At 40.4% G+C, this 15,345-nt stretch overlaps 1 long non-coding RNA gene and 1 other non-coding gene across 2 annotated transcripts; both read left to right on the plus strand.

Moving 5' to 3' along the window:
* Positions 1–1,427: 1,427 nt before the first annotated feature.
* LOC143360173 (uncharacterized) lies at positions 1,428–9,723 on the plus strand. The gene is made up of 2 exons (XR_013083223.1): positions 1,428–2,909; positions 9,173–9,723. It is a non-coding gene; the product is annotated as an uncharacterized LOC143360173 (long non-coding RNA).
* A 180-nt stretch (positions 9,724–9,903) lies between these two features.
* On the plus strand, positions 9,904–9,985 carry Trnas-aga (transfer RNA serine (anticodon AGA)). Its single transcript has one exon. It is a non-coding gene; the product is annotated as a tRNA-Ser (tRNA).
* The last annotated feature ends 5,360 nt before the right edge of the window (positions 9,986–15,345 follow it).

Raw genomic sequence — 15,345 nt, forward strand, 5'->3', positions numbered from 1 at the left:
AAGTTTGACGGGATGAATCATGGTTGTTGGTTCACGGAACACACATGCGGTAATCGTTTCTGTTTAGTTTAAGACTTCGAGACACGTGTTTAGCCGCGGTTAGATAGGAAATTTTATTTTTCATTCACATAGATAGGATGAATTCTTGCGTCTTATTTTATATTTGTAAACAAGGTAAACAAATTTGAAATATCGATAACGAACGTCTATTTATATAACGACGATATAAGGTCAGATCCAATACGATAAGTGATATATAATTACTTAATATTCTCGTGGTCGACGAAGAATTTTTATAGTAAAGGTAAACGTTTTTACTTTTTCCTTTCACCCGATAAAACGGAACAGAAAAATGATAAAGAAAATGCAAAAGAAAAAGATAAAAGATAAAAGAAAATGAAAAGAACGGCGACAGACCTCACGATCCGAGACCACTTTTTCTCCCCTCTTTCTCTCTCGTTTACTTTGCTATCGATTATACAACTTCGTTTTTCCTAATTAGTCTTTTTTTGCCTTCTTTATTTCAGTAATCTCTTTATTTTTTATTACGATTATTATTATTATTACGATTATTACTATCATTACATCGTAGGCGTATATTATACACGTTCGCAAAACAATATTCTCTCGTTTCTTGTCATCACCGACAATCCGTAAACGAAATGATCTCTGTAATTTTTAAATTAAAATAATTTGAAATATAAATAAAGCAAAATTATATAGCTGATGTTACACCTTCGAACTTGAGCCACCCACGCCCACGCAATGCCAGCGAAATACCATCGAGCGGTTAACTGCGCCAACAGACGAGCACTCTTCTTTGGTTCGTATCGTTTCCATTTTCAGTTTTTCGTTTTTCGATGCTACCATCTTCTTTTCTAACCGAAAAAACGCTTTCTGTTTGTTTTCTTTTAGTTGACAGTCTAACGCACGTAGCTCCGATTCATCCGTTCATCGAATCATCCACAGAAGACAGAGCTTGGAAACTTTTATAGGGTAAGGGACCCAATTACTTTGGGGGCGCTAATTATTGTGGCTATATTAATTATACTTATTTTTAAAGCATAGTAAATATTAAAAACGAGATATTAACATTTTTTCAGTAAAATCTGTTAATGTATATGTTATAGATCTCTTTTTTTAACCTCTTAAGCCACTATAGTGGCTTCCGTGGAATGCATCAGTTTGAACGGTAACGCCACTATAGTGGCTTTTGTGCCATCTGCGGCCAGGTGCGCCGTCCTTGGGAGATACAGTTGCGGACAAGCGCGCCGTGCCTAAGAGGTTAATATTCATTATGCTTTAGAAACAAGTATAAATATATGGTTACATATGCCTATATTATTTTTAGCAGTAGGTTTACGGGGTACTAAGAGTGATCATTTTACAATACTTTACAAATATAACAAAAATGTGTCTACCCATATTATTATCCCCCCCTTTTTTTTAATAATATATACCCAAAGAAATAAATTTTTTGAGTAATTGCTCATGGATGCATCATTGCAATCTCAATAATCGTAAATTAAAAACACTAGAATCCGTCATTTTGACGGGTCCCGTAAACCTAGTGTTAATATAGGCACAGTATTTGGTACCCCCACAGTAATTGGGTCCCTCACACTAGTATCAATTTAAATTTCTAAAACTGTTCTGGAAAATCTTTTCTTACGGGCAACCGAAATTTCCAGCTGTTATCCGCTCCTATTTCTTGCTTTCGATATTTACCTCGTTCTACACAACAGCTAATAGAAAAACACAATATAATCGACTTAATTGCGCCATTAAAATTCCTGAAATATTTGGAACCTTGGCACCTTCGTGGAAATTTCGGTTCTTCATAACAGCTATGGGCGACGGTGAAATTTTTTCAGAATCGTTTCAATCAATTAGAACCTATCTCCAAAACCGCCCAGTTAGCCAAATGCTGTTTCAAGCTAACCCTGTTTGGAGTAGAATTTGGTCCCCATTTTATATGAATTTGGCACCCGTCGACAAATTTCTAGTCAAATTCGAAGACAGATGGATCGCAAATTGAGTGCAAAGTTCGCAGGCAAAATTCCATGCCAAATTGGAGGCAAACCTTGGCTTCGTTCGGCCCTTGTTATAGAGGTCAGGTCCGTCGCACTAAGAGCGGACCTAACCTTGTTCGCAAAAGTGGTGCGTAAACACCACAATGTGCAGTGAGAGACAAAGCGCCGTAAAAAATGTGTTATAAAAAATAAAATATGTGTATAAATGTATTATACTCCGATTTTGCCCGATATTTACTTTCAGCGTAAGCTTAACGAAGCTGAACGAAGCCAACGTTTGGCTTCAATTTGCCATGGAATTATGGCTGCCGACTTTGCACTCAAATACCGAGCCTAATGCGGAAAAATATGGATAGGAATTTGGAGACAAATTTTGGTGCCAAATTCAAAGCAAATTGTTTACTGGGAGTTTCAAGCTCTGAAAGAAATAAAGAAAAATAATCGGTGGCTCCAGAAATGTCAGGAGAATATGAAAGAAAAAATTAGTGCCACGGATCGGTCGAATTGTACCCGGTTTTTTTTCTGTTGCTTGTTCGAACCAATGTCAGGACATTGGATTGCGGATGACATTGTGTCTCCAGACGATAATCGCGTCCGGAGCGGTAGGACAACAGGGAACACCCAAAAACATACAAATTAACCGTCAAATGGCACTGCCACTAATTAACAATACCGCGAACACGGTTTTGGGAAAAGCAATACTAAGTGTAAACGCGCGTTCCAAAGCGATCCGCGATCATTAACACTCGTAGTGTCCTCTCGTACACCTGTCAAGAAGTTGAGGCTCGAGGCATTTTGCAAGCGGAATCGCATAATTTCTCGTTCGAAGCAACGCTACAAATCACATATTTTTCATCGTAGAACCTCGCTTTCCAAGTATGTATGTGTTTTGCTATTATTCACGCGCAATTGCATTTTATTTTGATCGACGTCGACGTTTTTGCGTTTCGAAGCGTCTCAATAAAAATTCTAGAATACTCTTTCATGTCCCTAGGACATCATTCGACCATTTTTATTGGTATACTGGGTATTAATTTTAACTCGAGCACCTATATTATTTTCGCTACTATTGAAAGTAAGAAAAAGCGACTAAATAGGATATATATGGCTTTAAGGCATGCAGGTGATAAATAAAATCCTGTGAAGGTCATTTTGAAGGTCATTGTATTTTTCTGCATACTAACATGTATTTTTCATAACGCGAAGTGGTATTCGGCGTCAAGATGAGTTCAACGACCTACACAACGTGACCTTGTGGTGGCCTTGACGGGGAAATATCAGTTTCGGTTTGAAGAATGCAAAAGTAATAATAATAATTGCCTCTTGAAAGATAAAATTATCGGTCCGCGTTTTATCAATAGTGCATTGAACGATGAACCACATCAAGAACGATTGTTAACGTGGTATCAACACGATGGCTGTCCTCCTCATAATGCCATAAGTGTACAAAGTGTATTAACACTAAACTCTATCAAGCATTAACAATATCTGGTAAACATTGCCTGGTAAAAATGGCAGCCCTAAATTTATTGAGATTGTCTGTAATTCTCAATATAATAAATTCTTGGACAAGGAAATTTATTCCACTATTCTCCGTAAGTGAACTTCTATAGTTTCAATAAATTTAAAATATAAAACTGGCAATTTTGACAGTGGTAGGTTTAGTGTTAAATAACGTGTTTCCCAACCGATGGATAGGCCTTGGTGCAAGCGTTATCTTGCCAGCTCGCGGTCGGTACAGTTACTTTTTGTGGGGAGCTTTAAAATCTATTGTTTATAACGAAATGCCATTCACTTACTAATTTATCGCGTACAAAGTTTTCTAGCTGCGGGCGACCAGCATTTTGAGCATCTAATAAAACAAGCTGATATTACTCTTTTCGTTTTACTATTTTTGCATTCTTCAAACTGAAACTAATTTTTTCGCCGTCGAGGTCCCTTCAAGGTCATGGTGTGCAGGTCGTTGAATTAATTTTGACGCCGACTACCACATCGCGTTATAAAGAATACATGTGAGTATGCTGAAAAATACGATGACCTTGAAAAAACCGGTAAAATGACCTTCACAGGATTTTTATCACCATCAGATGTACAGTCCTGCTTATAAGTCTTAGGACACCTCTGGTATTTCGTATATAGTATGCGCCTTTAACTTTATTAACTACATAATATAAATATCCTCATATGTGCACTAATAATTACAACTTTAATGAAATAATTCATTAAAAATTTATGAAACAGCCACCCCAATCACCAAATTTGAACCCCATAGAAAAATTATGGTATGAACTGGACAGACAGGTACGGAACTTTTGCTCTACTTCGAAAACACACTTATGGAATATTTTGGAACGAGAATCGAATAATATGACAACAGAAAGTATGAAAAAATCGATCACACGGATGCTAAGAATAGTGGAAACTGTAATAACGAAACATGGCGGATTCTTCGATGAAAAGAAAATATAAATATTTTTTTACTTTAAATAAATAAGGAAAAATTTGTTCGCATGCTTCAACGATTATTTCATTTTTACGGAGGTGAATACAAATATGATCACTGTCCTAAGACTTGTGAGCGGGAGTGTACAGGGTGTGTAAAAATTATATGTCACGAAAAAAATGAACCGCAAAATTCACCTTGACCTTGAAAATTAAGGTCAAAGTGTCGAAAAATTTGAGTGATGTGTACTATACGATGCAATGAAAAAAATTTGTCTACGCTGACCTTGATTTTCATGGTCAAGGTGAATTTTGCGGTTCATTCTTTTAACAGATCTCCACCGATGCAGAGGTGTAGAATCACGCTTTGGTGATCGTGACATAATTTTTATACACCCTGTACATCCTATTTAGTCGTTTTTTCTTACTTTCAATAGTAGCGGAAATAATTCAAGCGCTCCAGTTAAAATTAACACCCTGTATACAACGTTACCTCAATTCCCCTGAGCGATTTTCCTTCTTTGGAACGAAACGCTCGTCGAGCCTTGATTGCTGTCGCCATTTCCGCATTCGTTGTGCAACATCATTATATAAATCATTCGTGTCACGTTCCGTAGACTACGGATTCGCTTGAGGAGCTCGTCGAAATCTAAATAAACTTTGATCCGATCCAACGAGACAGTTTTGCTGGAACTCGGAATCGATTGTTCTCGGCTCGTTTGTTGCGTTTCTCGCACGATCGGACAGAAATTTTTCGAAGCCGAACCGAAGTTCCGCTCGACACCTCCGATTCGTTTCGAATTGGAAATCGAATGTTCGATCGACCGTCGAACCGCCAGAGAGAAGGAATCAGAGCATCAGAGTATTGGTTCGTTTCGTTTCGATAATGTCTGAAACTTTCCTCGCCGGCGATTGTCCTTCGGAGGATAACGATACAGTCATTTCTCGATATATGTCGGAAACACTTGGCTGATAAATGTCGCAGAACTATCCCCACTACCGCGGGGTATAAATATAACACGGCTCAGGTATGTCTTTTGGACGATACACGACATTGGCAAGACCTGTGCTATTGACATATATCGTGAATTCCCTATACAGTGATTTCTCTATATATGTCGCCAAGTCTTGGATGATAAACGTCGCGGAATTATCCCCACTACTGCGGGGTATACCCCGTGACGGGCCGCGAACCTCGAGAGGCCTCGGACGCCGAGGAGTGTAAACATAACACAGCTCATGTTGTTGACATGTATCGAGAATTTACTATGTTCGGTGATCGACGAGCCGTCGGACGATTAGGATAAATGTTTTTGCTCGTAGTAATCCGTACACGGGGTGGTTCTAAGCTTCCGATCGCTCGCGCAATGCTGTTTTCTCCGTAGAAAGATTCGCGACAGCGAACCTAATCTCGGTCATGTTGCGTTCACGCGTTCTCTCCTTTCCCGCGTCACGACGAGAACATTTCGCAAAATTCCGGAGAAGGCCACACAGCGTGGACTCCATTTACAGCCGCCCCGTATGTACATAATATACATATAAATATGAATATGATTATGAATATGAAAATGTCTACGAACATGAATATGAATATATACTAGTTTGTTTAGAAGTATGTATAAGTATATTCCGCGAAATCACTGGCGCCGCTCCCGGCGGTACCTATCCGATCAACGTTCTCGTGTCAAACTATTTCACGTGTGAATTTGACATTAAACAAACCAATATTTGACATTACATTTGACCTGTTAAACAAACAAATCGAATCTGCGGTACGAGATCCATCCGTTGTTCACAAATGATCGGATTGAATTCCGCCGCAGCCGGTACTCGCAGCTGGTTTCGCACCTGCGTATTGTGCATACGACACTGTCCAACAAATTCAATTCTCATTTCGCGTGTTTCGACAACCGGTACTTTGAACATATTATTTCAACAAAGTCCATGAAATATTACAAAAATTAAAAACACGGTGATTTCTCCATATATGTCGCCAAGGCCTGGGTGATAAACGTCACGGAGTTATCCCGTGAGGAGCCTCGATCGCCGAGAAGTGTAAACATAATACACCCTTGTTGTTGACATATATCAAGAATTCACAGTACACTGTTGTATTTAGGGGAGTCTCCAGGGGCTCCATGTAAAAATCGAAACGGAGAAAATGCTGGAACTAAAATTCGACAAAATGGATTGCAACGGTGGAGGGGAAGCCATTTCCAGGATTCGTTTTTGTCTCGCTGGGTCATCGAACGCGCGAAATCGGTGTTGGACAGTGCGATAGCGTTTATTCATAGTCGTAGAGGTCTGGCTAGCCTACGTAGCGTTAAGTTTCAAGGCGACACGGTTGTATACTGCTCGAGAACGCGGCGCAGATTGTCGCGGTAGATTATATTGTATTATTATTCGCTTCGAATCGCGCGCCAATGTCGCGTGAACTCTGAACTCGGAACGCTTTCCAGACCGGATCTCTGATCATTTTCGTTTCTGACCGCCACGTGCGTCACGCGAACACGTTCTTGTATCTTTAACGATCGTAGAAGAAAAGCGGGTGGAGTTATTAACAAAACAAAAAAAAAGAAGAGAATATATCGGGGAGCGACGAAATATCTATATATTTTTACACTCGATTGAAAAAACGAATCGAAGAAAATTTCGAGGAGAAAGTGGACAGCGAGTGCGGGAGAGAGTGAGAGTGAAAGAGAGAGAGAGAAAGAGAGAGAACGATTGTTTCCTCCGAATTTGCGAAGTATTTGGTCCTTTGTGAATTAGAAACCTCCCTGGAAAACACCCGAACCCCTGCGCGGACAAAACTACACGCGTGCGTTTTTACAAATAGAGATAACAATTCTCTCAGAGTCCCTTATCAGCGCTTATTCGAACATTGAAAAAAGATGCTTCGTCAACGCTCTATATCTAGTTATCTAGTATCTACCGGGCAGCCCGTCAACAGATTTCTCAACGATCGTGCTAGAGTTCTCTTTTCTTTTTTTTTTTCAATGATAAACGCGGAAGGAGGGTTGCATCGGATCGCATCGCTCGTTGTCGCAATTCCTTTGTTGACGATGAGAATCGCTGTTTCGGGAAAAACAACTGCTACCGGAGAATTGGCTGTTGATTAGTCCGGCGAACTCGAACCGGTAGATGGAGCGTTGAACCAGTGATGAAATATTGGACGATTTCTCTCGCGCATGCGCGACGATTTTGGCATCTGTGGAGCAAGAAGATTGGCTATAATGCGATACCTTGGTCACCCGTATAATTTCGCAAACTTTGTTATAATTTGATTTTGGATAACGCATGTATAACATGTATGCATGTAATATGTATAACATGTATGCATGTAATATGTATAACATGTATGCATGTAATATGTATAACATGTATGCATGTAATATGTATAACATGTATGCATGTAATATGTATAACATGTATGCATGTAATATGTATAACATGTATGCATGTAATATGTATAACATGTATGCATGTAATATGTATAACATGTATGCATGTAATATGTATAACATGTATGCATGTAATATGTATAACATGTATGCATGTAATATGTATAACATGTATGCATGTAATATGTATAACATGTATGCATGTAATATGTATAACATGTATGCATGTAATATGTATAACATGTATGCATGTAATATGTATAACATGTATGCATGTAATATGTATAACATGTATGCATGTAATATGTATAACATGTATGCATGTAATATGTATAACATGTATGCATGTAATATGTATAACATGTATGCATATATATTAAATTTAATATATATATACACATAATATACAATATATCGTCCTGAACTCTTCCGGCACTTTCCCGCCAACAACACTTCCCCACTACTTTCTCCATAACATGGCTACTTACAGTACTAGTTTCGGTCGCGCATGCGCAACGATTTTGGTATCCGTAAAGCAATAAGATTGGCTAAAATGGGATACCTTGGTCACCTCGTATGATTTTGCAAACTTTGTTATGATTTGATTTTGGATAACGCATGTATAACATGTATGCATGTAATATGTATAACATGTATGCATATAATATGTATAATATGTATGCATATATATTAAATTTAATATATATGCACACATAATATACAATATATCGTCCTGAACTCTTCCGGCACTTTCCCGCCAACAACACTTCCCCACTACATTCTCCACAACATAGCTAAAGTACTGGTTTCGGTCGCGCATGCGCGAGAAAAGCCGTCCAACATCTCGTCACTGCGTTGAACCACCTGGTACTTTTAGTATTAAAGCGAGATACGATTACGATCACATGCGTCCGAGCAACGCTACGAGCCGCATATCGTGGTCCCTCGATCACCTGTCTCCGCAGCACCGAGCGAACACACCTTGAGGAACTTCCGGTCGTCTAGCCGACGATTGTACCAGATCGGCCGAAATTCTGTTTTTCTTTGAACGAATCGAATGGATTTTTGCTTTAGATCGTTCGCCGACACTTCGGTGTTGACGTCTATTCTTATTAATAATACGCGTCATCGAACAAGAGCCGCTCATTTGTCAAATCGATTAACTCCACGAGAATAAGTTCTTCTTATTAGAATTGAATTAACGATTCAACTATGCGTACAGTGTTCACGTAGACGATTCACAGTTTTTGAACTATGCGTACAGATTAGAACTGATTTTTTTTTCTTCTCATGCAGGCAAGCAGAAGATAATTTCGATCTTTGTTAAAGAATAAGAAATCTCGGAAGGTAGTTGGTCGCTTTGGCTCGTGAACGGATCCAAGATGGATTTGCAGATGGAGAGGGAATTTGGAGAGTTCGGCTCTCGCGACAGAGGCAGTACCAGTGTCGTCTGATTGTCGGTGACGACACCACGACAGCGTGACAGAAAGAGGAGGAAGGAGGCGTTTCCGAATTATAAATCCGATTTGCCGGGTTGCTGTCTATAGTTGCGAAGGACGAGCCGCGTGGTTGCGTTTCGAAGGCGACACCTCTCATTCGTATCCTCATTCCGTCGAGTCCTGTCGGCTGCGACGCGCGACGAGGACGATCTTTTTCGAGTCCATCGTCGAACGAGATCCAGAATCTCGTGGAAAGCAGACCACTCGGTCCACTGTATTTGATTCAACGTAGATATCAATGTATCAGTAACATCTACTAAATACACATCTCGATTTATAATTGCGTCCTTTGTCCGTTATCTTTCTATTGTATCGGATACGATCAAATACAAGTTTTGATTTCACTGATCGCGACTACTTTTATTTAGTCCCATCCTAAAATATTGTTCCTGTCGTCCTATTTTGTTTATCACCGTCGTTTGTACGATTGAAACGCGGATCTGAAAGCGAGAACATTTCCCTTGCATCGCATAACCTATAGCTGTTGCATGCTGTAGAACATGCAGTTTGGGAAATTGCAAGGTCGCAGCAGTCGTGGCCGAGTGGTTAAGGCGTCTGACTAGAAATCAGATTCCCTCTGGGAGCGTAGGTTCGAGTCCTACCGACTGCGGTGGTTGGCGAAGTCCTTTTTTGCCTTTTATTTCATTATTTTAACATGCAAACAACCTTTTTCAACACTATCCCGCTTCCATCCTGCTTTGAAAAGCCATTTTATTCAATTATGCTACTGATTCCCATAAAAATTTACAACCGTCTGACTTTTCGAGTTGTACTACTGAATTTTCGTGCCACCTCCTTCGATATCATATTCTCCTAATACAAAGCTCGATTTTCGGAATTTTCGAAAAATTTCGCAATTTTCGGATTTCTACTAGGAGAATATGATAGAGAAGGAGGTGGCACCAAACTTTCGTGCTACCTCTTTTACTATCATATTCTCCTAATAAAACACTCAATTTTCTCTAATTTCAAGAATTGTGCTTTTCCGACAATTTTCGGAGACGTTAATTTAATTCTAATATCGAATATTCGTGTACACCGTGGAGAAAGAGGAACTCATTAACTGTAATATTCTTTATTTCTCACCAAATAAATTACAATAGTAAACGTGTACATATACAAATGTAGAACAAGATAGAAGTAAAATGTAGAATGGTAACGGCCGTTTCGCATGCAGGTCGAGTGGTAGTGTACAGGTGATGGTAGTCTGCACGATTTAATGTTGTGTAGTGTTGACGAGTATGTCTTCTCTTTCCGAGGATCGATCTTAACCCTTTGCACTCGTGGCCTTTTTCGCGCGGCGCACCAGCAACTCGAGACGTTTCGCAGCCTTTTTGACGCATTTCTTACCAGTAACTTAAAATCATTACACACACAAATTAATGTATAAAATTTTTATATTTTAACATTTTATATATCTTTACACCTTTATAAACATAATTTCTTAAATATTAGTCTCTGTAATTTTTCTGTGTATGATATTTTATGTAACAATTCCCAAGATGCATGCCCGGCTTGTCGGGGCAAGTATTACAATAATATGTTGTTTGATGCCTTTTTCCGGGTTTATTTCTATGAGAACAGACTTTGCAGTCCTTCCTAACTCCTGTTAGAATATTGTGTAGCTTTCCATTCAAGCGGATATCTTCGGAATCGGAGGTTGAAGTCGAGGCTCGATCGCGTGGCTGGCGAAAATCTCCAGTCAATTGGTGGACTAATTGTTGGATTATTAGCAATAATAATGCAACTGCCAAAAGAGCAAATATAAATTACGTTGTCCATGAGAAACACTGTAGCTTTCTCTTCCTTAGAATAACAGACCAGATGTCATCGGGCCCATAGGCCTTTTTTTTTTTTTTTTTTTATCGTGAGGAAATGTTTTATACATACCCCGGCTCCCTGGGGGAAGCCGGGGTTATGTGGGATTCTCTCCGGGGGGCAGAGCCCCCGGAGACTACCCACTAAAACCTCACGCCCACCTAAGCTAAAGGGGAGGTGCCTGGATCACGCGAGTACTCAACAGGACACCTCCCAGCTAATACATGCCACCCCGGGGGAGGAGGTTAGCCTCCCCCACTGCCTACTCTATAAGACCCCGGGCGGAGGGACCCGCCCGGTGTCCCCATCCCTGGAGCCTTCGGATTGGGCTTCCCGAGCCCCAGCTCGGTCCACCCACAGCTCCCGGTGTCTTCGTGCCACGCTCAGAGCCGGTATCCCGAAGGAACCGGCCCCGGCCGAGGCACGAAGACGCCGCCACCGGAAGGAAGGGCCGTCGGAGGCGCGATCCGGCACGCCCCGACCCTTCCTCACCCAAATCCCCCCACGAATCCCCCTCCCCTAACGGGAGGGACGGACCGACACCCCCCCAAACCGGGAAATTAACCCGGGGGGTGTCGGCCTATCACGGGGGGAGCTATGCTCCCCCCCGGGGGCCCGGGTCAGCTCACGCCCCGGGCCCCCAAATTCGCCGCCCCCAGTGGTGGGGGCATGGGCCCATAGGCCTGGTATTTGTCGTACCCGAGGGCCAGGGCAATAAACGATGCAGGCCTGGGTTTTTCCCTTATTTCAAGTGGACGAAAGATTTCTCTTTCGCCCCTGCTTTTTCTTTACTTCACTTCGAGTCCGTTAGCCGAACTGGTTACATCGTCCTTCCGCGCTGTTTAATAAAACAGATATAGAAAGAATTCTCCAGTGAAGTCGATTATTTAAATACCCAATCCTAATACTAATGTTTTCAAATATCGCAAGTGATTAAGCGGCTGTTCGCTTCTCTGCTGTTTAGTGGCTTTATATAAAATATATGAATTTATTGAACAAATTTCTAAACCCCAAAAAAACAGTTTACGCCACCATTTTAGCGATTTTCTTAAGAAACAGTACGTTGAGGCATACTGATCTGCACGATCGACACCACCCATATGTTTGATATAATCTATTACTACGTTAGGTTTCTTGACGGTCACTTCTACTCCACCTCGTAAAATTCGTTTCACAGGCGTCATTCCTGCATTGTTCCAGTTACTCAAGCATGTGACAACCCTCTTGTCCTTCCATGCTAAAACTAATGTATTTCTTTTCCGGTATGCTACTGTTGATTTTTTTCCGAATTTTGTTCTTTTTATTTGTTCTGGTATATGCTTTCTGTTTGTTAAGATAGTTCCTGTGAGGTGGCATTTCAATTTCAATAATTCTTCAGCCAAGATATAGCTCGTATAATAACGATCAGTGAACATATGATATCCTTGAGCACCAGGCATTTTTTCCAGCAGCATTGCATAAAGATGCAATGGTATTCTCGTTGATATTGGAAGGTCGGGCCTTATCAACTTTTCCGTTGTCAAACTTCCATAATAAGGAAGAATGCCACAGATGTAACCGGTACTTGAGTCTACCATCGTATAAACTCTAATACCCCATTTGGTTGGTTTCTTCGGATTGTAAGTAATAAAGGAGATCCGACCTTTGAACTTGATCGTAGATTCATCCACACAAATTTCTCTTCCCGGTGTAAAATACTTTAAAAATTTTGAATTTATATAATCAAGGAAACAGCCAACTAGCTGTAAGCGTATTCGTGGTTCTGCATCTTGTCTTTGGATTGTCTTTAGATGAAGCATCCAAAAAATCTGATTGAATCTATCTCTCGTAAACTTGTTCGAATAAAAAGGAATGTAGCTGACATCATTCCGTGACCAATATTCTTGCAAATTTGCCAACGGCATTGTTCCCATATTTATTATAACACCAATGAATGCCCACATTTCTTCGATAGTACGGTGATAATGTCTTTCCTTCTAACTTTTTTGTAGCATAATTATTAGTTTCAATAACTATTTCATTCATCAGTTCATTAGTAACAAAGAGTTTAAAAAAATCCAATGGTTCTTTCTTATCTGGTGGTACGTGAGGTCCTGCAGTAGTGTTGCCGGCTATGAATGGTATTCTTGACGGTATTTCTTCAGATTCAGTGCAACTAATCCATTCAGAACTGTCCGATTGTGGGTCTTCTGTAGTATCAGTATCGCTGTCACATTCACTGTCTATTACTCTGATCTTTCGCCTTCTTACACCTCTTACTTCGTCACTATCATCACTACTGCTGTTATTCTCTGTATCGTCAAGCTCTCTGTGTATAGACATAATTTCCTCGTTAAGCACCGTGAAATCAAACTCATCTTCACTTGAACTTATTTCAGTATTACGTTCCATGTTTTTAGGGATCAAAAACTTTAACTTTAGTAGTCTTTCTGCCACGACTGTCAGGTTCGAACTAATGCCGAAAATCCAGTCCGGTTCGTGGTTGCGGACTAATTTCAGATAAGAAAGTCTTATCTCCATTTGAAGGGGTGTCATTTTACATTTCATAAGATTATACAGAAAGAGGGTAGGAACCCGCGTCGAAGAAACTAAACGTAAACAGTTACTGCCGCGCAACGAGTTACCGCAGCAAACCAAGTGGTGAGCGAGAGTCACCTCTCGAGTTGCGGCATCAAACCCATCAAACCACATGGTGAGTGAGAGTCACCTCTCGAGTGCAAAGGGTTAATACGTTCTACCCGAAGAACCATGGTAGATCTGTCCTCTTCCATAGCCCGAGAGCTACTGAACGCGAAAGATGATCGCAGGAACTTAAAAAGGATCGCAAAGTAGAGTTGGGTAGAGCTTGAATTGTTGCTCTAATAATTTTCTTGGATACACAACTTGTGAACTGTAACACGGAAACAGAGAAAAAGTCCAACCAAAAACTATCCGCGAAAGTAGTTGAAGATTCACTCTATATTTTCTGATTGCAAATATCCCTGGATCGTTAATAATAAGCGAGTTATTACCATATTATCACTTACTCAGGCGAGCGAGAAGGTCTATGTCCGTCCTTCTCTCTCTCCGCAAATTGCATAAGTTTGTCCTCGTCAGATACCAACTCTGTTGGCATGTGCGTCCTTGTCTTACTCATTACACGGATAGGGGAATTAGGTTTTCTGTAATTAATTTTTTTAGCGTACTCTACTATTGACTGGCGCGTGTTGGCAATTGAAGAAAATACTTTGAACTTTTGCGCACACCCTTATGTTTTCTACTGTGAGAATTCGTTCTTAATTAATTAGTCATTAACGATTTTATCCTGTAATGTATTGGTTGATCAGTTTGGCCTTTTGCCGCAAGATGGCGAGAGCGCTCGTATCTCCTTCGGTAAGATATTCCTACAATTTATCGACAGGTACCGCAATGGTAAGTCACATAGCGGTTATCGGTGAAAACAACCGCTCTGCGACATTACCATCGCGATGTTGATGAGTCTGTCGATATTGTTCGGCTAATAGTTTGGGCATTTTTCCGCTGCAGGAATTGGCGCTGTACAGAGAATTAGGAAGAACAAATGAATCTTGCCGAAATGTACGTTGCCTCTTATGGGACATGCGGCAAGACTCATATGTGTGGAATCGAGTAAATACAAATAATATCAGAGAGGATAGGAGAGTGCTCACGCCCGGGGTTTCGGCGTTCCCACTTTCGTGACATCGCCGCTTTAGCATGGCACAGAACCGTGTCGTCTTTCCTGGAACAGAACCGTGTCGTCTTTCCTGGAACAGAACCGTGTCGTCTTTTAGCATGACACAGAACCATGTCGTCTTTCCTGGAACAGAACCGTGTCGTCTTTCCTGGAACAGAACCGTGTCGTCTTTCCTGGAACATAACCGTGCTGTCTTTTAGCATAAAACCGAACGCACATTATTTTTTTAACCAGGATTAGAACGTACAGCTTAATTGTTGTATATGAAATATGTAACTAACATGTAAATCTTGGGTACAAAATCTCTAATTAATATAAATTAAGAATAATATTAATTGTAATGATACGTATTTTATTTCTTTCCAATTTTGTAGTTGCAAACTCTAGTTGTAAAAAATGGAAAACCCGGAAAAATTCGAACAAATACAGATCTCATATCGAAGTTTAAAAGCGACCAA

This window comes from Halictus rubicundus, chromosome 13 (genome assembly GCF_050948215.1).
Source record: "Halictus rubicundus isolate RS-2024b chromosome 13, iyHalRubi1_principal, whole genome shotgun sequence".
Classification (NCBI taxonomy): Eukaryota; Metazoa; Arthropoda; class Insecta; order Hymenoptera; family Halictidae; genus Halictus; species Halictus rubicundus.